The 24,527-nt window shown below is 41.7% G+C and overlaps 2 long non-coding RNA genes across 2 annotated transcripts in view; both read right to left on the bottom strand.

Annotated features, from left to right (window-relative positions):
* Positions 1 to 555: 555 nt before the first annotated feature.
* LOC147755858 (uncharacterized) overlaps positions 556 to 24,527 on the bottom strand; it is a 35,515-nt gene continuing 11,543 nt past the window's right edge. Inside the window, exon 2 of the long non-coding RNA XR_015326889.1 lies at positions 556 to 1,227. This is a non-coding gene — a long non-coding RNA (uncharacterized LOC147755858). The remainder of the gene's footprint in view (positions 1,228 to 24,527) is intronic.
* Positions 13,115 to 24,188, bottom strand: LOC147755859 (uncharacterized). Its single transcript, XR_015326887.1, has 2 exons — positions 23,949 to 24,188; positions 13,115 to 13,482 (listed from the first exon to the last, which is right to left on the bottom strand). It is a non-coding gene; the product is annotated as an uncharacterized LOC147755859 (long non-coding RNA).

Below are 24,527 nucleotides of genomic sequence, written 5' to 3'. Positions count from 1 at the left end.
TAATTTTAGTGTTAGGATGGCGTGCTAGTGAAAATACAACAGTTTCCATAACACAATGCGCTCACCTTTGACCGATATACACGTACATAGAAAACCAAAAATGAATCCCAGCTGTAAACACTATATGGAACTTAGAAGTCAGATTTGAATTTTAGTTGACACGCGAATCTTCTTTGCTAGCTAACTCTCAGCCGTCGCTTCTATAGCAGACATCGGTGCCGCTGCCAGTATTTCTTGAAGAGCCTTCTACCAGGGTGCGAGGGATCGACAAAAATAAACTTTGGGAAAGCCGAGCGAAAGAAAAGGGTCTCGACAGTGACGACAGATACACTAATTATAATCGCTATTGGGATTTTTACCAGAGCATCAAATAGTGTGTGTGCCTGTCGACGCCCCCATATTCAAACCTATACGATTTCCCCGTGTTTACGCTTCGCTTATTTGAGGACAAACCAACGCTATCACTAGATAATCGCAAAAAAAAAGTATTGTAAAATATCTAACCTAACCTAACCTAACCTCTAAATCTTTCGTTAATCCAAGAAGCAAAACATATACAAGTATGTACAGAGTGTCTTGCAAGACAATACTTTATTTACTGCCACAGCGTAAAGCTATTTTGCATACAGAGGGCCTATTACAGTATTAGGTAGATTATAGAACACATTTTTAAAGCGACTGACAAGGGGGAGCAATGTTTCAAAAAGGCAAGTCGAGGTTTGGGCTAGAGATAAGTTGTACGTACGATCGAGCCGCTCTTTGGATAGAGGCAACTTTACAATAGGCCAACTTACCCTGCTATTTTTTTCGACACAGCCTTTGACATATTTAATAATACAGAAGCAGTCTGAGCACGGATGATAAGCAACCGGGTGAACAATCCGTTTGGCCGGCATGTGTCAGGAGATTTTAGAAAAAAATATTCGATTTAAGCTATAACCCTGCTTCCTGATGATGACGGTATGAATCTAACCTTTGGCCCAATAAGAGTGGGTTTGAATGAACAGTCAGGCGTCAGATTTTATATTTGCCCATTCATGGATGTCGGAGAAATGTTGCCTTCCTGCCCACTTTCTTTTTAGTTATCATACGTACGTCAATCGATTTTATCTAGAATACGTGCAAGCATCCCCGAGTAACTGTGCAGCCAATATGTCGGGCTTGTACTTGATCGGTTGGTGTGGAGACACGCGTAGAGCACGAGCCAAATCGATTCCCTTTCGACTCCTGTACGTCGTAGAGATTGCGGAATTGCATGCAACAAAGGAAATTGGAGATTATTACGGTGATATGGCCCTAGGCGATAAACAGTCACAGAACCGGTATATAAACTGGCAAATCGCGCTTTATGGTCGCTTTACGGACGAAATAAAAGCTCGTCTATCGGCGCTCTAGGAAAGCGTAGCGGAACGAGATCCTACATTTTTTTTGTGTAACACATGTACCTCCATGTTGTACATCATTATTCTTAGAAGTGAATCGTTTAAAAGGGTCGCTGGTTTCAATTGAAATCGTGTTCTTCGAGCCAGCAAAATCATATGACCGATCCGTTCTTTAGTTAGCTTGTTATATTTCGATATAGTTTCATTGCTACTAAGGCATTTTACATAGACAATCAGCTACGTACATCATAGGTACATAATAATTTTAGAGGGGCATATGAAACATTTGAGAATTTCTATAGAACATGTCGGCGACAAAGATACGACCGATTCAATGGCTTAACCACTTCACAGGTTTCTGGCTATGCGAGACGTTCGATTTTTGCCGCTTCAAACCCGTAACAGTGAAACATCATAATCTCCTACGACGATAATTACGACTCACTAACGAGCCGCCTTACCGACAGTGGCTTATTAAGCATTCTCATTTTCCCACCAATTGACAAATGATCGCTGATGGGTGACCAGGCAAACTAAAGGAAGAACAACATGTGTTACTATCGATTTTAGAGTTCGACAATGTTCCATGTAATGTAATTATTAGTGTAATGTTTCTATATGTCTTAACGTACATATAGAAACGAGCTTGGCGATTCTCATCTATTCCATACAGTGGCGTTTGCGCCTTCGATGTTTGCACAGTACCAACATCAGGCCCGAATCCCTTAAGCCCGGTCTACGTCGTCCTGCTGGAGATGTTGCCTCGAAAGGGAAAATGCCTGCGATCCTCAATGTTTGACCCCAGTCGATGCAGCGTAACGTCCTGTCGCGTTAACATACATGTTTTCATGATGAATTAGAGTAGCATAGATTTTACGTACTTACGTCATTTGGTGGCATCTTTCGCCCAATAAGACGCCAACGGCCACCAAACGTCTTCTGTTTTCGTTGCGAAGGGCTTGTACGGGAGCCTCGAAAACGTCTATTACATGCACTCGTTAAATGGCACCTGTTTGAATTTCCTTCTAGGAAAGCAGAGCTAACGCGCATTCTTCTCCAGCGTAAAGAGGCAAAGTAGAATAGCTGTTAAATGCCAACAAGCAATCTAGCTAGGCAGCTCAATTCTGTGTATAAGATAAACCTGCACTGATTTCAAGTTGCGGTAACTTTTTGACATATAATTTTTATAGTCACTATATATATATATATATATATATATATATCTATCCGCATTGAATGCGCGAAGTATTCAATCCGCATCATTTGTTGGCCTCATACTATGAACGCCGCTGTTAAACGTAGCCACTCGTGCTGCATGTCACCGAACAGTCGTACTAGTGGAGTAGGCGAAGATGCACCGCAACGGACACAGGATCTGTACGCGGCTACCATTTATCTGGCTGTCTGATTTTTTAAGTCCAACTGTCATCTCTCGGACTATGCTTGCAGCGCACGCTACATTTCAAAACGAGGCAACATTATCATGGGATAGCGGTCAAGCCAGCCCCAACCATTTTAGCTCCGTTCACTGTTTCGAGGCGGTTCAGGAAGAGGGCCGCTAAGCTCGCTACGGGGCTGTAGCTAGGCCGGACCAGCTGTCGACACGCGCTGCTTACGTGTCGTGAATATTTGTGCCAAATATTATGGCAACATGTAGAAAGGGGCAACGAAATGGGGCACATGTCAACGCAAATTTCCCCTGCCCCCTCGCAAGCTCCATTCGAAATTAGTGTATGCACTCTGCCAGCTGTTCTCCCGCAGCGTTACTCTACATTGGCTAGCATAGATTTTAATGGGGATATAAATTAAAGTCTAGAAATACAGCACATGGGACCAGTACGTATTTCCAAGACGTTCCGTCGATTGGAAGGAGGATTCCTAAGGTACCTGATGAAAGGACTACATGCGTCGGATAAAACATTGTTTCCGTGTATGCGATTGTTGAACCGATTCGTCTACGTAATAATTCGACGCCCAACGTCACCTTACGGTATACAACAAGGCGTTAGTACAAATGCACGGATCAAAGCCCACGCAGTATCATTTGTTCTTTGGTTGGGTGACTGAAGAAAAACATAAGAAACTAGATTTTTCTATGGGCAGCCGGCAGTCATAGCACTGGTAGCTACATCACCACTAAAGACGACAGAGCACGCTACCTTCTCTGCCGATGCGCTCCATCCGAGCTACTCGCATCGCCTCTCGTTTCCACAGTTTAGACGCACCCCCTTCAAGAGCTCAAAGGCGGAAGCGGGTGAGTAAGTTTTGCTCACTCGACGGGCGGATGGACGGGGATAGGGGGCCGACTGACTGCTGGTGGCGGTAGCATCGCAGTGCTTCTTTCTCCATTCGTTGTTTGGCGCAATTCGGTTCTGTTGTTTAGTGCGAGGCGAATCGCGGGTAATGTCGCAGGGACAGAGAGAACGCCAGCTCCATCGTCCTGGTCAGCTCTTGAGGTTGAATGTGTTCGCGACCAACGGAGCGAAAAGCGGGATGCTGAGCTGTCAACTGGCAGTAGCAGCAGCAGCCGCCGTAGCGCCAGTGGAAAAAGCGGCCGTAGTGAAACGCACCGTAGGAAGGGCGGGCGGTGGCTCGCCATCTGTAGTAGCAGAAATAGTAGAATACAGCCAGGCGCGATTTTTGCTACGCAACATTGCCCGTACACGCCGACTGAAAAAGAACTCAACTTTCACACCACCTCGGAATCAACCGAAGTAAAGCTGAAAAAATACTTACCTCTTGTCGAGTATATAGAAACTGAGTTGACAAGAAACTATGTATGGCCAACTTTTCTACGGGCAACGTTTCCAATGAAAACATTACTGCCGGATAACACCATTCGCTATGAAAGAACTTTCTAGCGCGTAGTCGCTATGCGCAGCTCTACGGGTAGATATGAGAAAATGTTGGCTTTAAATAAGGTTGCTGTTTGTTTGGTGGGTTCGTGTACGTTATTGAAGCGTTTGGAGACGAGCTGCCGGATACATGATTGAGAAGACTTCAACGACGAAATTACTCGATTAAATAGAACCTTTTATATATGTAACAAGGAAAAGGTTTCTCCAATCAGATGGGAGTCAAAATGTACTTTAACTTGTTCCAAGGTACAACGGTGTCGGCATTGCAAATGATTGAACACCACAATGAGCTCGGTGCGTATCTCTAACTGGATCGCCTGTCTTCAAACAAAAATAATTGATCGGACAAATATATAGAAAAAAAAAAAAAAAATAGCATCATTAATATCGTATCGCCAGTGTGGATGTTGTTCAACGGTGGGCCATGCTATTATTAGAGATATAGGTTTGATGCCCGAATCACTATTCCTGCTACGTACATGTACATGGAGTGCGGCAGTGGCAATGACGGTGTCAGACAAAGGTTCATGCGTCATCTATATAATATGAGGCCATCGAAATTACAATAGCAGCATTGCCCAAAATAGTAAAGTCGCTGCTTGTCATCAACTCGAGGAAACAGGCTAGCTGTCGGTAGTGGCGGTGGCGTCCTTCAAATCGTTGAGATCAATCGAGGCCATAATTGAATAACAGTCCCTGTAGAAGGCAGCACGAGTTACGCATTGGGGTATTTCGTCGATTCTCCTAAGCCTTATTTTACCGTAATGAAATTACGAGAGCACATATGCTTTTGTAAATGCCGACCGTTACGTTGTCTAAATTGCCAAATCCTGGATACGGAATTGATGCGTGCTTGATACCCGCATATAGTTAGCGTGTAATACGCTCATGATTTGAACCAGTCGAAACAAATGCGCACAAAGATACGCAATCTCGCTCTTGGAATACCTCATTGGAGTGATTAATCTGGCTCCTTTCTTGTCTGTAACAACATATCTCTATTGGCCTTGTCTAATATTTATTAATAGTCACCCATCTATCCAATATTAATTCATAGTATGTTGGTGAGTAGGAGAGGAAGGAAGCTCTGTGCAGTGGATGAGCCACTAAGCCGCAAGATAATCCGCTCAAGTGCACCGTACTATCGCAGGACGAGGAGGCCAAGGCCGGTTGTCCCTCGCAAAAAAGCAAAATGTCCTGTGAACCTTCGAATCTCCAACCCTTCGAAGAACGTACAAAGCCAACGCAAAAGGGAAACTCACTTGCCAAAAGGAGATCGTTAATTAAAAAGCTAATACTATCCTAAGCTTTCTCCCGAACAGTGCATTTCGTTCTCCCTAACTACAGGCGACCTATATTAAGATCATACAGTAACTAGAAAATAAAAAATTCATAAAGGGGGCCATCCAGAGCTCACAACTGTACCTAATCTTAAAACGTTTTTATTTCGATTTGGTAATCAGTATATTGAAAAAAGCAAAATTATTACTCCTTATAAACTTTAAAAAGCCCTATTGAGGTCCTTTTGTGTTCTTTTTTATACATACATATATGTATGTAGAGCTATTGGCCAACTGAATAAGGCCACCTAGGAGTTACACACATTGTCGAGTTTGATCGAAGATAGCTCCGCGCCCGAACTAAACATCTGCGTGCGGCTCTTTAAAAGCTGACTCTCTTTGCTTGTTAATGATAATGGACGTGGAAACAGTGTCGCTAGAGAAGTATGTAAAAATTTCTCTAGAAGAAACAGCTCTTACTAAGGCTTGGTCCTCTGGATCAGGCTGCGATGACCGCCGTAGCTAGGGTTTAACATGCTCGGAATGCACTCTCGCGCCATATCCTGGCCCATGTCTGGAATGCCGCATCTTCCGGCTGTGAGACATCCGTAATCAACTCGCTCTTAAACGTAACGCCACTCTCTTTCAAACAAATAGTACTTGGAAGAATTTCGAAAGCACGCCAGAACCCGAGCGCCATTGGCGATAAACATTCCAAAGCCACACTTTGTCATGTCAAACATGAACACATGGTTCCTAAACATTCTCGTGCCAGGAGCATAATTGACTTGTTTTTTTTTTTCTACAATGCCATCGACCAAATCTAAGGCACTAGTATCGTGGACGAAAATCACAGCCTCGTAGATTACACAGGGCTCGCGAAATCTTTGGCCAGAGAGCCAGTACACGTGTTGAGCGTTATTTATCAAAATCTCAGAATGCTTTTCAAATAGACTAACCCCGTCCTAGTTTTCAATTGTTCAATTTAAAACTTATTTAGCTTATCTGAACAGCAACAGCCGAAGTGATTCATTTTGATCAATCGGAATCCAATGGATCAGCCCCTGGCGCAATTCTGAAGCCATATTATATTGGTCTTTTTGTAGCTCGATTATAATGACTCTATCTGTTGCTGCGCCATGAATGAATTTCTCTTACTTATCTTTGTTGATGATAGGGGCACTCTATCGTTCTCCGTTTGGACTACGTCGTCATCTGCACACTCCAATATTCTAGCCGCCTCAACAAATTCTCTTCGTTTCGCTTCTTTCGCATAAATCTGAGGTCCTTCCGCAATCCCGTCACGAATTCATTCAGGGTCACGAAGGCGAGAAGGTCATCGAAACAACGCCATTGACGTCGACTTGACTAGAGATTGACGAGAATAGCCGTATCACATTCAGGATCATTTATTCCCTCGGTGAATGAGACGGCGAACTCGCTTTACCCGTGCATGATGGCTCGAACGTTTGTATATGTTGTGGTGTACAGCCACGTCCCAGAAAGGGCCTTTCCTTCACGATGTTCTATGTACTATCACTGACAAACAGAGAAACGCAGATTTCCACTGCGTCCAGATATTTAGTGTGGTTCGGAAACATCGGACACTTGGCAATACATCCACTCTCTAGATGACTTTATTTAATTAGTGAATTTGATTGAATTTTTATTGATTCAACAAAGAACGTATTTCCTTCTTCAGGTGAATAGCTATACGTGCAGTGGGTAATAGATGCCTTAAAGTTATATAAGACAACGTTCCTTTATTTTGATTTATAAATCGAGCCTTGAGCGAGCGATCATTTTAACGTGATATCGGTGTGCATGATGAAGACGACGCGCAATTACGCATTTACGACCAACTGTAGGAGGGCCAAAAATAAGTTCGCTGAAGTTCGTGAGTTACGATGTGGCCGTGGTACTGAAGTCAGACATAACTGAAATAGAAGTATACGTGATGTCGTACAGACAAAACCGTTCAGCCAACCAGCTGGTCTAATCAAGCCAATTACGTAAATCAAAATAAATAAGGATGTACAGAGATTTATCGTCATAAAACTTGCCTACTACACTGGATGTATTTATTTAGGTGCACTTATGAGGGGTAAGTGCATGGCACTCCCAGTTATCGCTTCTGAACTTATTATGTTTAGCTGAAATTCCTTATTAGCATCATGAAGTCTGCGTATAAAGTAACTACGGCCGATCTTCAAAAAGAGTTAGCAGACAAACCAAAAGCAGGGCGTAAATTTAGTAACAACAAATAGACAAAGATTAATTAACGCTACTGTTTGAGAGATTGCGGTAACGACTTCAACTCTGAATATCAAGGCAGTTGAAAATCGGTAATCCAGACTAAAACTATACTGGAAAAGGGAAATATCGAGATTACCACTAGCCTACCGTGTCTGTTTGTCCATTTGGGCTTGGTTTATTTGTTGGAAAAGGCAGCTATGTACGACGCGGTGTTTCAATCCCATTTGTAAGTGAAGATATATGATTAACTTTCGTCTATCCACTTCTTCAAGTTCTTAGTGAAGCTGAGGAAAAAAATTATACCCGTTACTCCGAACACATAAGTTTATAACAGAATTTGCCTTTTTAATAGTTGCGGCTTTCGTTTTCCCAGGGCTTCGTGCCTCGTAGTGGAGTTACGGTCCCTATTAATTCAACAGCGAAATTCTCATTATTTGTGCTCGTCGGTCTGCTTGTGCACGAACGATAGGTTACGACGGGCAGCTACGAGCTGTAGCCGGCCCTAAGAGAAGTTCCATTCCCCTCAACAAACGGTCGGTGGAACTCGCGCGAGTGGGCTGCTTAGATCCCAGAAAACCTCTTCTTTCTTTTTATTTCTATGCTTTTTCTCTCAACATTAATTTACAGATTTGACATACGTTAGTCGCACATATCAGAACGAATCCACCGTGACGAAGTTCACCGTACAATAACGTTGTCCATATAATATAGGTCAATGTGTACAGAAAGTCTGGAAAAAGAATCCCTTCCTGCAGTCTATGAGTCGTACGGAGTACGGCGGACTGAATCTGCCACACAAGGCCGTATACGGCCTCGTCAGCGAAATTAATTTTTTAATACCTGACGTATTACCGGATAGGTCACAAAATAATAGAGTAGGAAAACCTCGAATGCGCCTAAGATGCGCTTCGTCATCATATCAGTTGGCTCGTCGAGTATGTCCACAAATCGCATCGCCTCCGGGTGGTAATAGGCAGGCGATAGCCTCGTATAGAACGTACACAAAAAAGTCCTAGTCTACTGTAAATGAGTACGAATGAGTACCTGGTTCGACTGACGCTTGAGATCTGGCCGCTGATTTTTATCGCACCGAACGGGAAAGTTACTTAACTTTAGGAAGAGTTTAGGAGGTTAATCCCATTAGTCAATGACTATTCACGACGTCCACAAGGGAAAAAAAACTATCGATGCGTATTATATGTAAAAAGATCAGCCCTACTAAGCCTGTTAATCTGTAACGACTAATGTAATTAATTGTATCTCGTATTCTATAGTAACTTTGGTGTCTAAAGCATCAGAGACGTTGGGGACGGGGGCTCGAATTCCATCGCTGTCATTACCCATAATCGACCATGCAACTATAGATAGAAAAACTATCATTTATTCAGCGTTGATATATATAATGGGGCCAAAAGTCCCGTGACAGCTGGGAAGTCTCCGTGTCACGTATGATAATACTGAAAAAGATGTGATTGTAATAAGGAGCAAATTGAAACAGCTTGACACCATCTTAATAATTCCTATAATATATTCTGCGCATCTTTAACCTAACCTTAAAATGCAGGCTCCCCAATTGTCAGCAAGGTTTCTTTAAACCGCGAGAAGACTTTTAGTTTGCCCTGTGTGTATATATGTATGTATATTTATATATCAGAACCCAGATTATTCTGTTACTTAATCCCGAATTATTTGCTATTCGGAAACAGGCTATTGCCTCTGGTGGACCATTCTTCATATCAGTAGGCAAAGGCCATAATTATTCTCTACTCAATTATAAATCTATTATACTAGGAGATATGTACACATGTTTTTAGGCAAATTATTCTGTACATGTAATAGATAATATTTAATGCAGCACATGTTTGATTACATTTTGGAACTTATAAAAGATAGAGTCTTTCTGAGAATTAAAGAAAAAATCTATAAAGAAATATGGTTATTATGGCAACATAATAGCAATTTCTCATGGCATCAAGTATGTCATCAAGATAGTCAACTATTCATCGCATCAAATGTTCTTTTGAGCAACTTGACAAACATTTTGAAACAAGGAGAGTTATATCGTCGTAATAACGTACCAAAACACCCAGCTATCAAGCAGAATTAAAGTCAACATGGCCACTCCTATTTTTGGCTTTCCGTTTGTCAAGAAACACACGAGAGCAAACGATTTCTATACCTTAAAACTGTCAGAACTGGCGATGTACAATAGTTCGACGCTGAAACTAATCCAGTTAGCAGCATTTGCTGAGCTTAATGACCCCTTCTCCTTTCTATTTACATATAGAGGTTGTCCTCGGCGCTCATCCAGCTGATTCCTATTCAGCCTCTCAGGATCTGGTCCCGCGCTGTCTGTTAAAGAGCTGAATGAATGGACGTCTAATTAGCACCAGACTTCTACGAGCATACGCTAACTTGCCCATTCAACGTCGCCGGCTGTTGAACGGGAGCTTAGGCGATAGAGCTGGAAAGACGCTATGAATCCTATTATAGTGATGTACTATGGATGGAGACGACATCTAAAGAGTTACTGCAGCTCCAAACGAGAACTCGAAAAAAATAATTTTACTATTTAGCCGACCTATAGAAACTGATATGGGAATAATACATGAGATACTGAGTGAATGCTAGAATCTCGAATTTAGCCTATCCTACACTGGGTCTCCGTCCCATCACCCACCTGGTTAATGATGACAGCTTATATAGGTACGTTAATACAACACATTGGCCTAGTTTTCATCAGGCCACCATTAATGATGATGCACTGATCTGTTGTTGTGCAAAATACAGGTAACAAGTGTTATCGGCGCCCCTTTTGGCTGACCCTTGTGTGCAGAACCGAAAAGTTGTTGAGTAAAATCGACAATAACGGCTCTCAAGCAGTCAAACGGCCTGTTTCACCTTTTTAACCGAGAGCTTTATCAAGTTTAGCCGGTCAATGTAGTGTAACGAGCGGATTGTATGCAAATTAAGGCTGGCATTACCCAGACGCTGTTTGTACAACATCTCAGCATATCAAGTAGAAAGGATCTTTGGGCTTTTACCAAACCTGTCGTTTTAGTCGTGCCCTAGTTGGTCCTCAGCCCTACTCGTCGCTATCCCTAACAAGTACAAGCTTTTAAATGACTTCAAACAAGATCACAAGACGAGACGAAGAATAAACGTCGAAGACTAGGAAATCAGCTGAGCTGAGGCGAGCTCACTGGGGCAGGCATGAAGCATTTGTTTCGGGCGCCATTGTTATCTAAATTATTCAATAAATTAACCCATGCCGCTACCAAGTGGCGTCTAGAAACTACAGTGAACGACTTCATTAACATAAAAATGAAAAGAAAAGTTCATAACAGATGCGATGCTTGAATTATCTTAAACTGAGTAAGCCAAAAAGCTATTATTATGACGTTCATCGATGTTATAGGCTTATTAATGCAATTTAACAATTTTTCGTTAAGGATAGGACTCAGTGCGGTCTTTCATCGAGTAAATCTCTTCAGGATATAACTGTGGACGGAATAAGACATGCTGTTTCAGAATTGTCACTTATGGCTGTCTTCCACCATAACGGTAATAGAGATATTCGTTGGCAACGAAAAGTCCACATCAAATCAAAGGAGAATAATGTTACCTATTTTTGTACTCATCTCGACACTTACTATACTTTACGAACACCCTGAAAGAACAATATTATTCTTCTGTATAGGAATTCGATTTATTGACCTTTTCATAGGACCCCTTCTTGGTGGTCCACACATGGTGTAGAATCATTAATTTCCATGGATTTTTAAAAGGCTCTATGATATAGTTCCACAAATGTTTCCAGCGGTATCCCTGTAACGTATTCTCACAGTCTGCTTTCGTGTATTTTGTCTCGACCGTCAGTATTAAGGAACGCAGTATTTACCGAAGAAGCCGTGCTGTGCGACATAATCTGCAGGCCCCTAGCACGCCTAGTGACACCAAAATCTCCTGATATCGCCTGAGCCGGGCCTAGACACTTTGCGCTTCTGCACAAAAGAACCGCGAAATTTTCACAATTGCGGAACGCAAAATAACAACAAAATAGTTACTACGACAATTTTACTTCCTAGCTCTTCCTTATGAGGTAGCTTTACCATAAAAAAATCGTTGTGCATTCCTAATACGTAGTATGAAGAAATGTAATTACGGAATATATCGTAGTTTTCCTGCGCATTTTCCCTCTACTGAGGAGACTGTGAGCGGGGTAGCTCGATAGGGCACCCCGAGCGTGTCGGCAGGCCCTGAAAAAGAATGCTCATGCTGGTCGTCCGTCGTCCTCCTAGTCACCATCCTAATAGGTAGGGCGTGACCAGGTCTAACAGGCTGTGCTTAAAGAGAGCATATGTCTGCTGCCAAGCTACCAAGGCTATCGAGTTGTTGGGCTCGAGAAGCGTGCGAGCACGTTTGCTGCCTGGGGCAGGTCGACGGGTCTCAAGTCCTTCTCGGATGCAGTACAAACGGCTGCCTGCTTCTTTGTATACTCGAACACAACAGCACAAAGAGCCAAGGCGCAAGACAATCTTACCTAACACTCTACCGCCTGCTTTATCGTTTACTGTTTCGCATGGTTCCGATCCAACCGAGAATTAAGACGGTCAACTCTGTTCGTAACTTGCGGATTCGTAGCGCTATGCTTCGGTGAGTGCATGTCGTAGACGTATACATAAAAGTAGTGGTATAATTGTGTAGTTGTACACCATCTCCTGATTAGCTTGCTTCCCAGTTATTTTTGAGATAAGACGGAACTGTCGCGCGCTACTATTAAATGGCTACAGGAAATATCGATAATTGGATAAAAAGATGTCTTTAACTCGAATTTTAATGTAGTAATTTCTTCGGAAACAAAAAGCTTTCATTGGCCGAAATCAGCAAGAAACGGGGTCAAAAGAATGCAATAGCTGAAGATTAATGGGTTCTTAATAGTAGTTGAGATCTCTTTACGATTGGGATAAAGTTACATTAACTTGCTAAAAGATGTAATTTTTGTGTCACTCGATCATGGACGACGTGGATGAGGCGATCATATTATTTATAACTTGCATCACATATAGATCTGGCGTAGTTTTCTAGCGATAACAGATTCTGTCGCTTACCGACAGAAAAAGTACTGAGTGAATTGATAGAGTTGTTGTTGTCGGTGCGGCCCCTTCAGTTGACTAATCGACTTCCTAAACCGGCCGACCTCACCGAATCAAGACTATCTTTTTTAGAGTGGCGAGGTATACCTCAATATAGCAAAGTTGTTGTTTAAGCTCATCGCAGGACAAACACCAACCGTGTAACAAACCTTAGCTGCATTTTCAAAATCATCAAATCAGTCTAATTGTTGTAGCATATTAATAGAAAACCTGCCCTCAGTCAAATTGCGGGTACACAAGCTACAAGGGACAGTTATTTATAGCGCTCTTTATTACTTCCTTACTAATACAAGTTCGCATACGATGGTCGACATTATTCGACAGCGGCCCAACGTATCCTTCTCGCGACTTTCCTAATATCGCGCTTGGGCGAGTGAACGAAGTAATCGACAGACAGTCTCTCACTGCTGTCGCGACTGCCGCTACCGCCGTCGTCGTCGTCGTCGTCGTCGTCGTCGTCGTCGTCGTCGGAGGTCGCTTCCCGACCCAGTCTCAACAATTGCGGAGGTGTCCGGGATTCGTCTGACCCTCGCTATTCTTCCCACGGCCACTGAATAAACGAAAATGGGAAAACATTTGAATAGAAAGTGTTGTGAACCTGAAACGATGGGGGGTGAATGAGACGACGTGGCGAAGGGAGAGTCGCCTTATCTTGTCGCCGCTTATCAGCCCACTCAAACTGCGAGCGATATTTCTCTAATGGGGGTGGTACGAAAACGGCCGACTGGCCGACGTATGAAGGAGCGAAAAAGCGCTTCGCGGCACCCCAGTCCGAGCGATGCAGTGCTGCCGCTGCTGGCGTTATCAGCGCTATCGTGGATAGACCCCACATCACTTGTTTCCGCGTCGCACCGTTGTTCATGCGGCACTTGCGAAGCAGGACGGCAGTTGTAAGTAGATGAGGAGTGGCTGTGTGCTAAGCTACATTGCGGCGAAGGCTAAATTAGGGGGCAAAGTTGTTTTAATCGAGCGAAGTATATAGTTGAGCGAAGACAGAAAGGAGGCGACGCGGGAATTGGACCGTGGACGAAATAAAGTATCTGATGATGGCTATCATTAGAGAGATAGAGACAAAGCGATTATTTGAATTGCTGGAAAAATTCGAACATATTTATGCGTCGTTGACACGTTGATCTTTCATAGCGGTACTATGTCTAAATTTCTTTTTCTAGCTAAACAGCGATTTCTTTTTCATTTTGATAGAATATAACACAAACTGCTAAGAACTTCTAGCTTTCGGTCGCAATTGGTTTCCAAAAAGAGATATCGTCATGTTCAACTCTAATCGAATTGGTCGTAACGAATTTTGTCATAGATGAATACATTATAGACACAGTGCAGTGTGTTATTATATCGAGATTGTTTTTAAAGCTTACTTAATGGGCCTTGCTAGTAATACACTTGGCAGAAGTTCGTCTAGAATTAACTATCGGTTGATTGGAATAGTTAAAATTCGACCTGTCCGTTGGACCAACAATCATTTCTAAGTTAGTCGAGTCTACTTGGACTTCCTTGGATTGCCTCGATCCAAATTTCGCTTTGTCTTCTTCACCAACGAAGTAATATTTTTGCAGGATATTATACATCCAACTTAAGTCACAGGTACACTGTATTCGTTGACAGCATCATGAAGTTAGGATAGCTAGGTTTAGGATTAATTTCGAATTTTGATTACTGGGAATTTTTTCTAAAAATACAACAAACTGAATTAATAACACGCACGTCATAAAACGACAAGCGTATTATGCTATTTAATCACCACTGTGGTCCAACTAGTCCAGAAGTTTCGAAATTCGCTAAATTTGCTTATTGTAGCCTGAAAGTCGATGGCGGCTTTTTAATCAGATGCCCGTGGCTTCTTTTTGTGCGCCACCTGTCGCATTATACTTGTGTTCTAAGCTCGTTTGCGCTCCATTCTAATTGGTAATAGGTGTTTGATTCTTGAGCGTTACGCACTCAAAGGCCTTACTTCATCATCTAAAGTACCAAGCGGTTGAAGTCAGCAACCAGTTAGTTAAACGATGCCCACAAGTTTGATCGGACGGGATATAGAGGCAATTTTTATTTAATGTGCTAATTATTTCGACGTCTCTCGTTTGTGCGCTCTGCATAATTAAAAACCGGTTTCCAGTCAGTATTAAAGCCACTTCACAATCTGCCATCTGCCTCAAGAAGTCTTCAGCTCCACTTTCCTGATTTTCTGATGCGTCTCGAACGACGGAACCCTAACCAGAATAGTAATCATGATAGTGTTGCGCTGGAAGATAGCAAGGTTTCCTATATATAGTCGTGTTTATGGAAAAATTAAAACCGGATATTTCCGAGTTCCATTTTTAACGAAGCCAAATACAGCCTACACGCAGATACCACACAAGTTTTCAGAACTATTCCTGAAACATGAATAGCATCTGGTGAACATAGATAAAAAAAAAAAATCTCCATAAACTCCAATGCTTACTGCTGTGCTTTATCCTGATACGAGCAGGAGACGGCAGCAGCCACAATAGCAGTAGGTTTTAACAATAATAATCGTAGTTTTGGAACTTCGTACTCGGTAATGTACTCATATTGTCTTCGAATTGCCGCCACATACTAGTCTCACTACATAACAAACTGCGGTGTATGATGGGTAAACAAACAACGACTATCACCCCCTACAGACGAGTGTCTACGGAGTAACCAAAGAGTGGCCTTCATGCATTTTATACTATATTTAAGTACTGTCGTTATCTAAATATACGTCTGCTACAGACATTGACGAGCGCAGAGGCAACTCAGGCAAGCAACGGATCTTACCCAAATCACGCGCCATACAGAACGAAAGCTTGCCCAATTTCGAAATAGCAATATACGTAGGACCACGACCCTGGTCTGGCAACCAGAGCCGTCTTTTTCTCCTTCAAATAGAATCAGCCCTTAGCACGCTTACTAGCGATTAAGATATAGACCGAAAAAAGGCACGGAACAAAAGAAATCGCGTTTCGAGATGTAGTTTACAAATAAGCCTGCAGTGAATGTGTGCACCGGAAGGGATGATTATGGCCATAATAGCGTTAAAATATTGAAGATGCTTTGTGAGGATGTTCTGAACGAAAGCTGTAGATCTTCTGCTGTCTTTATCTGCTTCCCATTTGATTCTCTTAATTAAGCACTGCTCTTTTTTGTTCACAGAGATTTCTATTTCGTTTCGACACGACAACTTACTACAAGCCGAGGTATCTCGAGTGATGGTTTTTACAGTTTACGCAACTCGTTCCCACATAACGGTGGTTTGACCACATTCGCACGACGAAGGCCGAGCTTACTTCCACATCTATATACAAGTCATACTTAACGATAAGGCAAACGGGTGTGAAACGCACTCCGATGGCCTCTAAGTATGACGTAATCCTCATGACTTTCATAAGTAATCGACGAAAGAAAAGAATATTCGAATTGAGCTTTGTCTCATGTTACTCCTTTTAGAAAATGCCGCAGACTAGCTGCTACAAGGATTCGAAGAAGTCTTTCGATTAGCAAGCGTTTCCTTACGAAGGAAATCTGGAAGGAAGAGAGGGACCGATGCAGAAATCAGCTCGTTACTTTTTTAATTTTAGTATACAAGTTTCCTGATGCAGTTTGATTTCACATATAATCCTTCGATCCGATTTAAGATGACATTAATTTTTTTAAAACTGCCAAATAAAGTTGAATCGTGTGCTGTACGTGTGACCAGTGCTTAAGGTGCAATAATTTTTCGTGTAGTCTTTTTATTAACTTCATGGTAAAATAAAATCCTACGAGCCAGATTGTTTATCATTACGCAATAACTAAGTTGATGAATATGTGCCGAAAAATTCATAAATTACAGAAGTAAGTAAGCGACTTATGATGTCAATTTTTTTCTTACCTACGCACCATTTCCAAAAGGATATCCCAGAATTGATGTATTGAAATTACAGTAATACGACAAAGCACCCCAAAATTTGGTACTGTCAGGCAAAGGAAAACTCGCTTAACGTGTACCATGCCTGGTCGCTGGCGCCACAATACCCAAGGCTCATTTTTCACGTTCCTCTGCTGGAAAACACGGACGGAGTTCGTTTTCAGTCCTTTCCAATGCCGTTTCAGCAGTCATCTTCATGTATCGATAAACAGTTCATAGCGAAATACGGGAAGTTCCGGATAGCTTTAGCATCATTGCAACAACATAACATAAATCATCTACTATACGAAGGCATCCTGGAACAACAAAAACTTGCTACTATTCATGTCGCTGATAGCGATTGTTTACACTCTCCTTCGAGGTCACTTGAAGTATATAGATGAAATATAGTAGTAAAAAATACAGCACCTATTTGAAAAACGTCTAACAGCGAATATCCTACCAATAGGCTACCGTTGGTGATATTCGATGGTGCTTTTCAACAATGGTTTTAACTTGTGCGTTTCTTAATAATCGAGTATACCTCATAACAGACGCAAAGCAAAGTAACTGCGTATCTTTTCGCATAACCGAAGATCCTGTATAGCAATCAGGTGTAAGATCTCTATGTTTTACGTCCGGTATCGCTGCTAGGCATTCTACCAGACAAACGGTTGGCTGGCCTCTGCCAGCACAAGCGCAAAATGACCCGGCTGTGTACGCCCGGCTTCGAACCTAGACCACAACGTGTCCCCAAGATCAGCTGGAAGTTTAAGACCAGCTGAAAAATCTTTTATCTGCTTTACATTGATAAACTACGTCTCTTCTCTAGTCAAACACAAGTACTGAATGCTGGAAATTTCGTTACGTACTGGGAAAATTAGTCAGTGTGTACGTTCGAGTACTGCAGCACAAAAGGCTTAAGAAACGAACCCGTTCGCCGCGGCTCCTTTGAAACAATGCGATTCACATAATTTTACTATGGCGATACCTCACGATGCGCTAGAAATCATACCTGAATTTCCAATAACATTCGTTTTGTCGAATGCGGAATAATCTATTGAACAGTTATATTTCGCATCGCTATTGCAATGAAACGGCGGGTAATACAAGGCAGTGCTGCATCTTCGGGTTTGTCATTTCTCGATCGAGTAAATGACGTTTTCAACTAGTTGAAAATGACTTTTGACGGGACTAGGAAACGTGGACGTTAGCGCTGTGGCGTCAATCGGCTCGGTTGACTTAATCTGTTGTACGTTCTAGTAGTAGTCGAGTCGGGAGCAGGAGGTTTCAGGGTAACCACCCCGCGGTTCTGGTCATTGTGAACTACCTGCGCCTTGCTCTGAAAATCAGAGGCAGGCGCGCTCAGCGAAAAAAGCCGCACATGACGCATTTGATCAAATCTGAAATCTATGGCCAATGTTTCTGTTTGCTGTAGGCTGGATTAGCACAATGAAACGTAGACTTATATAGAATGCGTAATGCAGGTTAACGTGTATGTTTGCGGGAAACAAAGGATAGCGGCCGTCCAATGGAAGCTCGGCACTAAAAAGGTTTGATTCATTCATTCATTCAGTGAAAAGCGAAGGCCGTGAATCGAACCAATAAGTACCCCTTTGGAGTAGAATAGGACATGCTAAAAAACTATAACCAATGTACAGGCGGTTACTATATCGAATGTACGAAAGCGACGCGCTATTTGCCGTCGTGATGAGCCTATTTTTCATTCCAGGAAAAATTGCGGTACTAGGCACCAAATTCGTATCATAAAAACTATATCTTCACAAGCTTTCTAGTTTTTCTATCGGTCACGACTCCGATCTAGCCAAACAGTAGTACAAAGTGGACGAGATTAACAACTCAATAAATTTAATTGTACAACGTTGTAACAGTTGCCCCGCATGGGCTAGTGAAAATAAATGGACAAGACTGTTCGGGAAGCTGACTATATCGACAACTGGCAAACACCCTTTACAAGAACATACCGCTTTAGAAAATTGAAACTATAATAAGTAGAGAGAGATAAGTCTTTACTTCCCTCTAGAGCAGGTTAGTATCTTTTTTTTGGGGAGGGAATCCACCGTGCGTATAGGCAGTATTCCACTCGCAGTAATCAAACCAGTATTGTGTTATTTACTTACTGTATTGTACTTATTACATTCAATAATTACTTATGTCCTTAAGCACTTTTGTATAACGCGTTGATCCCAACTCAGACTTAGTCACCATTAACGTTCGGAGGGCGCCGGAAGCATCCATTACCCAATAGCAAACCGTCCTAAATAAAAAGCTTTCTTTGTGAAAACTTTATCTAAGAGAAGTATAATCGAAATAATAAGCGAAGCTTTTTATTATTCAGAAATGATGTATTTAAAGTTTGTAGTTAATTATCAGTTAATTGTCCATTAGGATCTATGGATGAGGTTGGTTGCTATATTTATAACCGTACAACGGCTCGACGGAGTTACTGTGCGACAGCTAAGCCCTACCTTGAACCCTACATATATAGGCGCTGTACTAACGTGCCTTGGGTCGTCCATTTATTTTGCTAGCAATTCCATGCACTTCAATAGCATACATCTACGGAAAGCTATATAGGAACGAACGAGATTTCCAGAGTTGAAACTAGTAATTAGAACCTAACGAATACTATGAGAAGACGCACTGCTTATACATTCTCTAGCAATATAGATCACGGCAGTGCTTTCAGGTTTTTTCCTGTACGCGGTAATTATCTAGGCATTTAGGATTGTCCGGGGAAAATCTCATAGAGATTAACGAATTAAAGTAAACTGATCTGACGCAAATGTCGCAACGCAACGCTGACGCAAAAAAAAAAGCTGATCGCATCGCGATTTTCGCACATAGTCCTCAAACTATGGCAATTTCTAGTGGAAACTACTGCGTGCAGTTTGAGTATCTAGTATATTGCCAGTTGGCTAATGGAGATAAAAGCAGGATATATGCAACAATGTTAATTAAGGAATAGGTTGTTATTATAGCCTGGAATAGGTGCTCCGTAGGTACACTGCCAGAAGACAGGTAGTACAACTGAAAGATGCTGACTCGTGCAGGTTAGCCAATTATAACTTGAAGCCGCCATGTAATGTCAGGTAATGTAATGAATGATTTATTATTGAAATACAAAAAGATCGAACCGGATAAAATTTTAGGTTGGGAGGAAACCGGTAATTCAAAAAGCGAAAGATTTTCAAAGAGATTAATTGTTGGAGCTAATTTGGGAGCCCCAATAGCTAACTGATATTCTAGTCGCTAAAACGACAGTTCATTTCGCCGTTAATCTAAGTATATCAAAATGTTTTTTTTTTTTTTTTTTTTATAATTTATGAGCCCTCTAAGTCTACTCCCTGAGGATTTTCCGGTTTTGTTGATAAAAGTTTTCGCTGAATTTTTCAGAAGCCAAAAGTCGGCAATAACGTAGGTCATCTAGTTGGAGCGTAAGTTTGTCCAGCATAGAAGGATTGAATAAGAGTTGCAAGAGTGAGTAACAGAAAATGACGCAGAGTTATTCTATTACTATGACAAGTTTGTTTTTTTTCTATTAGAAAGAAGCAGTTTTTGCTTTCAGCTAAAAGCAGATAAACGCACGCTCGTCACAACGAAAAGCTGTGTATACCTATGTATATGTATACATAATCCCTCGACAGGATTAAGGACTTGGCTTTTGCCTGAAATTGGCGATCTATGTTATTGCTAACCTTCAGCTTCTGAAACATCCAGGGAAGATCTCCATAACACAAACATGAAGATTTACAGTATGATGCATATTTAAAAAATAAAAGAAACATAAATGCAAAAGTTTTGTTTTTTGTTTTGGTTGAAAAAAATATGTTTGCCATATCGAAATGTTCAAAAAGCTATTTTTGACACTTCTGGATTTTTTATACAAAAATTAACAGCCCTTTTGGTGAGAACAATATCAATTACCAATTGAACGGTTCATATGAGCTTCAACGGATTTTCGATTTTCTTTATATAGTCTATTTGGGAAACACTTCAGGATAAGTGTTGGAGAAAAATTTTTTTCATGAAGTACAGGAAGACTCACGGCATCACTATCATCAGCTCGCAAATGAGAAAGCAGGCAGGATAAACAGTACACTCTGCCAGAAGAAAAGAAAGGGTAGGGGGTGCTAAGGTGGTTGCCCGAACCCTGAAAAAGAGATCACTTATTACGAGGGAAAAGGTATTGAAGGCGAACGAGCGTGTTAAGTAAAATGCCGGGCCCGGACGCGACCTTATTCGCAGTTACAAGGACTCTTCTTAAGGACTTCCCTTGCACAATCGCTAGTTGCCACGCAGATTCTCAGCTTAGGCCGAATCCCATCAGAATGGAAAATCATATGGTTATCTTTAGGTCTAAGAGGAAAGGCTCCTACAGACCTTTGTGTCTGCTAAAGACGCTAGCGAAAAAGATCGACGTTATAGCAGAAGGTTAAGAACTTTGCCGAAGAAAGGGGTTGTTTGTTTAAAAGTCAGTATAGCTTCCGGAAAATAGATCCGTATTGACAGTAACGGCAAAGTTCCCAAAAAACTGAAAAGTTTAGGGGTGAGCTCGACTAAAGCAAAAGATCTCCTTCTTAAAATCTCCTAAATATTAAAATAATTTAGTACCCTCTCATAACGCACAGTGCTCACATGTTTAACGAAAGGATCACATCAAGTAAGCCATTACAATAGCAACCAGATTTTTCATGAAAATTGCTGGAGTACTGCCAAATATCCATGGCCTACAGGGAAGAAAGAAGAGGATAAATTGCATTCGTCAGGACACCTGTCTGGACATTGCCTAAATCTTTGGGGTCGCATTCAAGAAGCTAATTGAAAGCGCCTAGCAAATCGTTGTGTTTAAGGTTTTCCAAACCTACCGCACGGTAAACACAAACACAGGCTTAATTCATTTTCCAGGACCTGAGAGCTGAAGAAAGGCGCATGTTCTGTAACCGTCCGACGGAAGACGCAAAGGGTCAGGTCTTGAGAATTTGGCAAGAAGAATAGAAGGTAATACTTAATTTTATTTCGAGAGCAATAGCAAGAGACATCAACCCTAACATAGAACACAGTTACTATCTACAGAAGTCCTGACGAGTCATGAAGCGTTTCAAGGCCATCTTTACAAATTATGCGAAGTCCGATCGGTCATCTGTGTTCTCTCCATTGCGGGCCAGAAATAGATAGGGCCTATCGTACACTGGCGACGCATACCGACACTAGAAAAAGATAACCAAAGAAATGAAATCGTCTTTGGGAAACAGAATGAAAAGTTTACATTCCTCATGAAATTAGATTGTTGAGGGCGAGTGAGACTCTAGCAAAGGAGATCTTCAAGGGAAAAATCGATTCCCACTGTCAGCTTATAGAACCGCTGCACGAAGATCTGACCTCATTCAGGGTAAACCTTGAAAGAAGAATTGGGAACTGATGAGTTTCTGGTCTTGACGGACTTAACCAACGGGGCTAAGCCTCAGAGTTGACACATCTAGGATAAGCGTTACGCTCCGGTGCTACTAATCGTACGTAAACTAGATTACTTAAACTGTCTGTATAAAAAGAAAACAACATGTTTCTATAAGATTGGCTCAAAAATTAAGAGCCTAGGTACTTCATAAAATCAACGACGAGCACTCTAGCCTAGCATTACTGTACCGCAGCTGCAGTGATAAAGTTTTTACACAGAACTATTACGAGTAACGAAAAAGGCAGAAGTCTAAGACGAGATTTAAGCCATTCTAAACTGACCATTATTTGCCTTCGCTAGAACCGAAGAAGTCAGTTACGATGAGATTGCTTGACACGAAGAGGATGATTAATAGGAATCCATATATGCCCCTATTATATATCAGATTAAAGAAGTCATTTACCCGGCAAGAACGATTCCTATAGACAAGCTCATCCAGAAAAATCGATCGAAATATGTACATTTCACTTTAGCCTTGAAGTTCGATATTATTCGGTGAAGAATTTTCATCCTCTACAAACGTGCCTCATTGAATCTACGTATAGTTTTCAATGTTTTCTTTAAATGTGCCTTTTTTAATAAATTTACGTGAATTTTTACACACTGTATCATTTAAATCGTTGCTTTTTACTGCATTATTTATAGTAACGATGTCTTTCGAATTTAATTTTATTACATTATATATCATTGGTGAGTAACTTTTGTGGTATTTAGCGAGATAAGTATGTACATAAGAATCTGAGAAATCATTGATAATACTTTTCATCTACTGACAGTGGATAAAAGCCACGTAATTTTCCAAGTAAACATACACTTGAAACCTAAAAAGTGATATGCGATGCTCGATAAGACCTTCCAAAAGCATTTAGTAAATTTCCACTCAACTTAGATTTTGGTCGGCCACGATCTGTCCAACACTACACCATAATTTTGTCCGGCTGCTTATGCTGCGATTGTACCTCCTAGCTTTGTCCTTCACACCTATTGCGGCCAAATCGTTGGCCAAAGATAGTGGCAAATTCATCTTCACAGAAAGAAGAAAAAGCAACTATTCAGCCAGTGAAACGTCCAGAGCAAAAAAAAGCGCTCGCGCAGAAAAATTCTCTGAACGCCAGATCGTATTCGCGCATTTTTAGTCATACGCACACATAAAATGACAGCAGCGCAACAGAAGACAAAGTCTGTTTCCGCTACGACTGCCTGCGCGCATTTACGCCGCCACTATAACACGACGCTCGCCTGTGTGCGTGCGCCTTTCCGAGTCTTTTCGTTTGGGCTGATCCCAAGAGATTCGATCGCTTACGACTGTCTAATAGCAGCGACAATCGGTTTGCCCCCACGGATCTGTCTCTCGATGTTGAGGTGGTACCGCTGATTTTAGCCACAACCAGAAGTTGAGAAATAACAATACCTTTCTTTTTGGCCTTGTTTGTTCCCGTTCCGTCAGTTCTAAACCTGTTGGCATATTGGCCGACCGGCACAGATTCAGAGTTTTACACGCGCCGCATACAACCGCTGAGAAGCTCGCTGCCAACGCAGCTCCCCTTGTTGGCTCCAAACAATGATTCTGATGATAATTATGATTATGGTGACCAGTATGTTGGTCTAGAGTGCTATAGAAAATTTCACTTACCGAATTTCTAACATCGTATTGTAGCTTTTGAATTTCTTGTTTAATAAGGAAACAAAAGCATCGACAAGGACGCTGGCCAGGACAAAACAAGCGTGCAACTAGATAAGAGAAATTCAGCACCTCGATTCTGGAGCTAAGCTATTAGAATGAGCTGTTAGAAATCTGCGGTTTGTAGTCAACGGTACCTTCGGCAAGTGAAAGACGGTCACGCCCTTTCCCTTTGCACGCATGAAATAACGTCGACACTTTCGCCCTCGTATTTTGTAAGCCATCAACCGCGCAAACCGTAAACAGTCAGCAAAAGTTACTCAAGCATTCAACTCTAACTTCGAATTGAACAAGCGATTCAGCTCATAATACAACCCAGCAGTGCACAACCTATGGACAGATGCTCTGAAGTAGTGACTTAACCCCCTAGTTCCCCCCTCCCCCTTCCCCTAGTTTTGAAAATCGTCTTTTCGATTGTTGTGAATAGGGGTCACTTTGATTAAGCTGATGACCGAAAAACAAATGTGCCAAGAGCTATAGAGTTGTTAATGGAAGTGCTCTGTTTCTCTTGCATATAGACAACTAGAACAG

Source organism: Varroa destructor, unplaced genomic scaffold, assembly GCF_002443255.2.
Source record: "Varroa destructor unplaced genomic scaffold, Vdes_3.0 BEIS01000004.1, whole genome shotgun sequence".
NCBI lineage: Eukaryota > Metazoa > Arthropoda > Arachnida > Mesostigmata > Varroidae > Varroa > Varroa destructor.
This window is presented reverse-complemented; position numbering and strand designations above follow the sequence as displayed.